Genomic DNA, 7,359 nt, shown 5'->3' with positions numbered 1-7,359 from the left:
ATGATATTTTTAGCCAGCTCTTGAAGGTTTCCGAGTTTCAACGAGCTAACAGTTGTCGTGGCTGTGTGTGGACTTACATTAATTAAACAGAAGCCTAACTTTTAAAATAACCATTTTTTCTTAAAGGAAGACAACAGTTTATATTTTTCTTGGCTAAGGCTTGCAGGGGGATACTAACCTGGCTAATAATTCTTCCTTTAACCTTTCTTGTTTCAAGGTTTAGAAAATTTCTCTTTTCCTCTATTTCCTTCGTGAAAGGCTCAGCTTTTCCCAGGTAGGAGTGAGTAGTGGACAGACAGACAGGCACTGGGTTGTGAAGAAGCTAGAGAAGCCAGAAAAAAAGTGCTTCTACATAATGATGTCGGCATAAAGTCCTCAGGGCAATTGGAAAGCCTTTTCTAGACAGTGGAGAGGAATATACTCATGCCAAGTGGAACGGAAACACAGGCTGAATTCAAAGCCAGGGTAGAAAGACAAGACTCAGAAGAGACTGCCCAGGAGACTGTGCCAGAGCTACCTGGCCTGGGAGAAATGACTGGGTGCTCCCTTCCTTGTGTTGGTGATGGCAGACAAGGCTGATACTGGGTATAGTCTGGGCAGAAACGATCCATGAAACATAATGTTTAAGCAGCGTTAGCACACATCGATGAGGGGAGGAAGGAAGCAGAGAGACTATCGAATCTGGCTGTGGTGCGCACAAGCCTTGTTGTGAATGCTTGATCACACTTCTAACAAATTGTTTCTCACACAGGTTACACAGAGATGTCCACTGTCCCTGTGCTTGCTTATATGTCACAGTGGCCAGGGACTAGGAAATTGTGTTTGGAAAGAGACGATATGGCACATTTCAAGAACGATGGGAGATATTCATTTTGATGCAAAGATTTCTCTCCTGGGGACTGTTCTTAAGGAAGTGATGGGACACAGCGATGAGGTTTTATGTGCCGTGGTGTTTGCTGCTTGTTGTGGAGATGATCTGAAAAGTGCCTGGCAGTCCGACATGAGGAAAGCGCGAGCTAAGGTAAGTTCAGTAAACCAATGGACTGCTCAGTGGCCATCCTGAGTGATAACTGGAAACTTTATACTAACGGAGGCAAATCAAACATTTGTAAAATAGTATATGTTATATAATAAAGTATTTGTAACATAAAATGAAAGAGAATTTACAAATAAGGTTTTAAAGATGCACTCACATGCAAGATTTAAAAAGCAAATTAAGAAGCTTTGTAGTGTGTGTCTGTGGGTATAGGCAGTTTTCTCTTTCACCTTTTCTTTTGGTTTCTTGAGACAGAGTTTCTCTGGGTAGCCCTGGCTGTACAGGAACTTGCTCTGTAGACCAGGCTGAACTTGAACTCAGAGATCTGCCTGCCTCTGCCTCTCAAGGGCTGGGAGTAAAGGTGTGTGCCCATCCTGTCTCTTCTACCTTTGTAGTGTTTTCTTTGATATAATACCTGAGCAAGCAGAGAAATTTAGGGATAACACTGCAGAAGGTGTGGTGATTGGAGATGCTTTTAGTGATTTTTATCCCCCAACCAAGTCCACATAAATGAGGTTTTGTTTACTTAGTTCAGTAGCTCTTTGCTCTTTTGAAAAAGGCTAAGTTACTGGAGAAAGCACAGACTTTTTTTTTTCTTTCTTTCTTTCTTTCTTTCTTTTTCTTTTCTTTTTTTCTTTCCTTCTTTCTTTTTTTTTTTTTTTTTTTTTGACAGGGTTTCTCTGTGTAGCCCTGGCTGTCCTGGAACTCACTCTGTAGACCAGGTTGGCCTCGAACTCAGAAATCCACCTGCCTCTGCCTCCCAAGTACCGGGATTAAAGGCATGAGCCACCACTGCCTGGCCAGACATTTTTTAAAAAAATCTTTTAAGGAAGTCAAGGAAATATCTGTGTTTAAATATTTCCACCAAAACAATAGTAAATCTATCTAGGTCAGTGAACAATTTCCCAACAGAAAAATGTTATTGTTCTCCTTTGGAATGCCAAGTGTGCTTATCAGGTCTTCTGGGTGTCAGTTTTCTCTCAGAATAGTGTCATGGATTGAATTGGACTGTTTGTCCTTGAATGTCCTCAAAATGCACTGAGTCTGCAAGTGTCACTAGTTAGATATATGCAGAAAATTTTCTAGTAATTTTTCCGGTTCTAGTTTTCATTCTACATAGAGGGCTGTGGCCAGACAATATATCTCTGAGCTAACAGAGTACACCAGCTCAGGACCCAGAGGAATCTATTTAGGAGGGGCAAGACAGGAAATGCCACCAGAAGCAGACATAAGCAGAAGAGGAGGTGAAAGAAACTGTCTCATGGGGAGAAATTAGCCCAGGTCACCTCCAGGCAAGCAGGGACTGACTGTCTATCTCATTATTACAAAGTCAAAAGGCTTAGGCTTTGCTTCCTTGCATTTCCCTAGGGCACAAAATATACTTGAAGAAGCTAACATTGAACCCATAGGGAGCCCTGGGTCTGGTATCTTGGTGGTATGTCTCCAGGGTCGCCAGGGTCCCTTGTGTTAGAGGTGTCTACCTCCACACTGTGTTTAATAGGGATGGGAATTCTTTTATCTAGGTGGGTTCCTGGCTTGCACAGGCTTCTGGGTGCCCAACAAGAGAACAGCTAAGAGTAGAAACTAGAGATCTTTTAATTTACAGCTTCACTTTTGAAAACAACTCTTGTTCTCTTTTCCCCATGCCTGTTCTCTTCTCTTTTTTTCCCTCTTGGTTCTTTTGTGCATCAGACAACAAGGCCTCTCTGGTGGGGACAAGGGAGACAAAAACCAAAACTGAAACACAAACAAGCTTTTCTCTCTTGTTTTGTGGACACAGGATAAGTCTCCAGTGAGCCAATTACACTTCTTGGCTTAGGACTGCCCAACTTGGGCCAGGTTTTGATGCCAACCTGACAGTCACTGGCAGAAACTGGCATTCCTAGTTGGGTCTCTTGATTAAAAATATGACTTAGGAATATGACAGCAGAGGTTTGATGCCATGAGGTAGAATCTGGCCAGGGTTTTAGATAGATGGCAGTGATCTGTATTATTATAAATAAAGGAAAATACAGGCTCGAGTAGCAGGCAAATGACCTAGAAGGAGAAGGGATGGAAGAGGAGTCAGGAGGCAAGCAGGGAGGTGAAGAGTGAGGGCCACAGCTGTGAGCATTAGAGTTGAGATGCTGATGGTGTGAACTGAGGGGAACACTCAATTGGAAATACTAAACAAGCATTCCTATCTTGTGATGCAGTAACACAGTGGCCTGAGCATTATGGGAAAAAAAAAACCCTATGGATTTTCTCTCTGTATCTAAGATCATGTGAGCTGGGCCTCTTTCCGATCATGGGTCATCTATAGTGGCTTTGAATGCAGAAAACATTGGAGAACTGGAAACATCTCTTTTAAAGAAAATCGATCTCTCTCTCTCTACCCCCTTTCTTCCTTCTCCTCTACTCTCCTTCCCACCTCTCCCTAATCCTTGTCCCTAATCCTGTTGGTTCCTCTCTTCTCTTTGTTCTCTCTCCTCTCCTCTCTTTCTCAGTTTTTATTCTTACCTTCACTTATATAGACAGCTGTAGGTGGGAGGTCAGAGCATCCAGGGGAAAGGAAGGGACTTTCTATTGGAAAGGTAGAGCCACAAAACAGGAGCCATGTGTGGTTGCATTTCCAGGTTCTGAGTAAAACCCCTGAATCTCATCATGATTTGGTAGGGGCCCTGGAAAATCACAGGGAGTAAGAGGAAGCCAAAGGCAGGATTTTTTTTTTTTGTTTTCAATTAGGACAGGACTGAGTTGGTTCTTGGCATGAAGTAGAAGGCTATGGGAAACCAATTTTGGTAATCTGAGAGAGAAAGCAACACACTTTCAGAGAATGAGAACCACTTGGTGCTTTACACAAAGGGCTTTCTGTATCTTTAGAAAACACTTGGACTGGGTTTAGCAGTTGGTATGGACACCCCTGGTATAATCCTGCTAAGTGGGGTGGTTAATGGTTTGGACTGCCTAGAATAGCATTGTAGAGAAACTAAAGGCAGAAAACACTGTTCAGATTAACAGAGAAGCAGGTGCCTTGACTGAAGGCAGAGGCAGAGGGGATGGACATGTAGGGAAAGGGAGGCTCAGCCCAAAGCAGTGGTTCCCAACTGTGATGGTTTGTATATACTTGGCCCAAGGAGTGGCACTATTAGAAGGTGTGGCCTTGTTGGAGTAGGTCTGGCCTTGTTGGGGTAGGCATGGCACTGTGGGTGTGGGCTTTAAGACCCTCATCATAGCTGCCTGGAAGTCAGGATTCTGATAGCAGCCTTCAGATGAAGATGTAGAACTCTTGGCTCCTCCTGTACCATGCCTGCCTGGATGCTGCCATGTTCCCACCTTGATGATAATCGACTGAACCTCTGAACCTGTAAGCCAGCCCAATTAAATGTCCTTATGAGAGTTTCCTTGGTCATGGTGTCTGTTCACAGCAGTAAAACCCGAACTAAGACACCAACCTTCCCAATGCTGTGGCTTTGAATGTCGTTTCTCATGTTGTGGGTAACCTTCAACCATAAAATTATTTTGTTGCTACTTTATAACTGCAATTTTGCTACTGTTATGAATCTTAATGCAAGTATCTGATATGGAGGATATCTGATATGGGACCCCTCTGGGGGTCAAGACTCACAGGTTGAGAACTGCTGGTCCAAAGTGAAGGACCGCAACCTTGGTGATCATATGCCCTTTAGGAAGCCACTTATAATAAGAAAGCCAATGGATGTTTGATTTCTTTGTTGAAACTGAAGTTATAGACAAATTAGAGAGTTGGTGAGGATGGAAAGTAGAAGGGAGGAGTATCACTTCTAGACAAAGCCCAGGTCTATGATTACAAAACCCACTTCCAGAAGGGCAGCAGTGCAGTGGTGAGCCATGGATGCTTTCTCTTTGCATACCAGGTCAGGTCTAAGACTGGACCACAGAGCTCAATGTTAATGAAGTCTTGGAGTGCAAAAAGGAAAATAGACATGGTCAGGAAGGTTTGGGAAAGGACATAGCATGGACTACCTGGACTCCATATTGTTTAGATTTGAGAGAGAAAAACCATTTCTGAAGGTCACTTCTCTCCTAGAGCTCATATGTTCCCAGTGACTGACACAGGCATTATCAATCTGTGTCTAGGTATGCAAGTAGATTGATGTAAATGACCTCTTGGAGTCACTCACATTTCCAGGGAGCCTTTCGATCTAATAGTTCCCTCCAGTAGACACATGACACTTGCATAGGATGTGTTCAGTGTGTCGGTGGCTGGCACCAATCTCAGGGAAGAATTTGATGTTTTGGTGTTCAACAAAGGCTGTAGACTAGACATAAGCAGCTTCCAGGGAGCACAGGGACGTCGTTGTTTCAGTAAGTAAGGTGTGTAATGACCTCATCTGTGACAAGGACACAGGGCACTAAGGGGAGGAGCAGCAGTGCTGTAGAACATGAAGCATTCAGGGTTGGTCCTGTCACACTGTGTCAGGTCTGGACACTGAGCTTCTCTGAGCATAGCTGGGATCTCGCCATAGACAGAAGACCTCTACTTAGAGAGAAGCCGAACTATTCCTAGCAGAGCCTGGACTCCTTCAAAGATATAAATGTAACACTCCAAAGGAATGATGGGTATTTTTTCTTCTTACCCACAGGGCAGCTGAGAGATCAGCTTTTGAGCCAGGACAAGCTAGATTTGTTGATTGAATCAATGAACTACAGGCTTCTCCCTCTGGAGTCTTCTGCAGTGACCAGGTATATGGGTTCAGACCACTTTCTTCCTCTTTCCCCTCATGCTTAATGCTTTGACTTCTAATAAACAAGGCTGATGTGCTATTACTCTGCACAGGCATGCTGGTCTTCAGGCCAGAGGCATCTGTTGGCATTCCCATGGAAGAAGACTGATGCAAAGGGCCAGGAAAATCTTGCAGCCCAGGTTGGATGTGGTTTCCATGTAGGAGGCAAGTGTTCTTTTCTGGGGCAGAAGAAAGGAGCACAGCTTCGGTTAATACCGCCAGATTAGGGACCAGAAGGAACAGGTGTAGACAAAGCCAGGGGCATAGGGAAGGGAAGTCTAGAGGTGTGCGTGTGTGTAGGAACTTATTGTCCTAATGTGTGTAGTTCTGGAAAGACTATTGCAAAAATATTCCTTTCTCTAGCTTCCCAGGGAGCCCGAAGCCTTTCACCAACTAGTGTCAAAGATGGACGACCTTCCTCTAAGCTAGAGAAACTGAGCTCTAAGGTGGTTATGAGGAGAAATGGGGCAAGGGAAGACTCTGAAAGAGGCTGGCAGAGGCAGGGCAACAGCTGCTGCAAGACGGGAGCTGTCCAGACCTCGGGACTAAGTTTACTTTCTCAGTTTTTCTCATCTATGAGCTGTGGTGATAACGCTTTAAACTGAAAATGCCCCCTTTCCCTGATACAGAAGGCAGAGTTTAAGGAATGTTTCCTGTCTCCAAAATTTCTCTGAATTTCTGGTTTAGAAAACTTTGAGATTTTGGCTAACCTCAGGTATCTCCTCAGGGGTTCCTGAGAGGCTGACACCTGGCCAGCACCTTCTATCATCTCTGCCATCATCCTCCCTGCTCCTCCCTCTCTGAATGCTGGGCCAGAGAGCTCTTCCAGGGCATCCCTCAGCAGGACCCAGCACCAACTAAGTGTCAATCATGGCTTGGAACCATGACCAAAGCTTTGCCTTGGCAGAAATTTAAATGTCTCTGGAATTAAGACAGAATGGCAAGTGAGGGTTTGAAACTAGAATACACACACACACACACACACACACACACACACACACACACACACACTTATAATTTTGAATTATATAGATATAAAACTCTATGATTCAAAATTATGATTATGTATTTAAGCAAATGTTCTAAGCAGCTGTATTTTGGGTTCTGATGCACTTACAACACTTCATACTACCACATCCTCAGAGTCTCTAAGGCTTTCTATTTCTTCCAGTGGCAACCAGGAGCACTTGGTGGTCCAATTAGTGAAGTCCCCAGCTTCTGCACTTCTACCTGTGTAGGTAGAGGCTACACAGGCCCATCTGCTTATCTAAGCACTCATCTTCCACTCTCCCATAATCTGCACTTCTCCAGTAATTCCAATCTCTCTCTCCCCCTCTCTTTGCTATTCAAATCATCGCCACCTCTTCTCAGTCTGCCTGAGGTGTCTCTTCATTTCCCAAGCTGACTTCTTGACTTCTTTTTCTTGTGGCTTGTTTCTCTTCCAAGCAAATGTACCGTTCCACTGACCTGAGGTAGTCTAACTTTCAGTTTTCTTGTTATGCTTTGAAAATCCTGATTAATGCTCATACCTTATATGGCGTTGTTGTTTGTGATTATTTATATGTGATGTTTTCTTCA

The sequence above is a fragment of the Arvicanthis niloticus genome, chromosome 5 (assembly GCF_011762505.2).
Source record: "Arvicanthis niloticus isolate mArvNil1 chromosome 5, mArvNil1.pat.X, whole genome shotgun sequence".
NCBI lineage: Eukaryota > Metazoa > Chordata > Mammalia > Rodentia > Muridae > Arvicanthis > Arvicanthis niloticus.
This window is presented reverse-complemented; position numbering follows the sequence as displayed.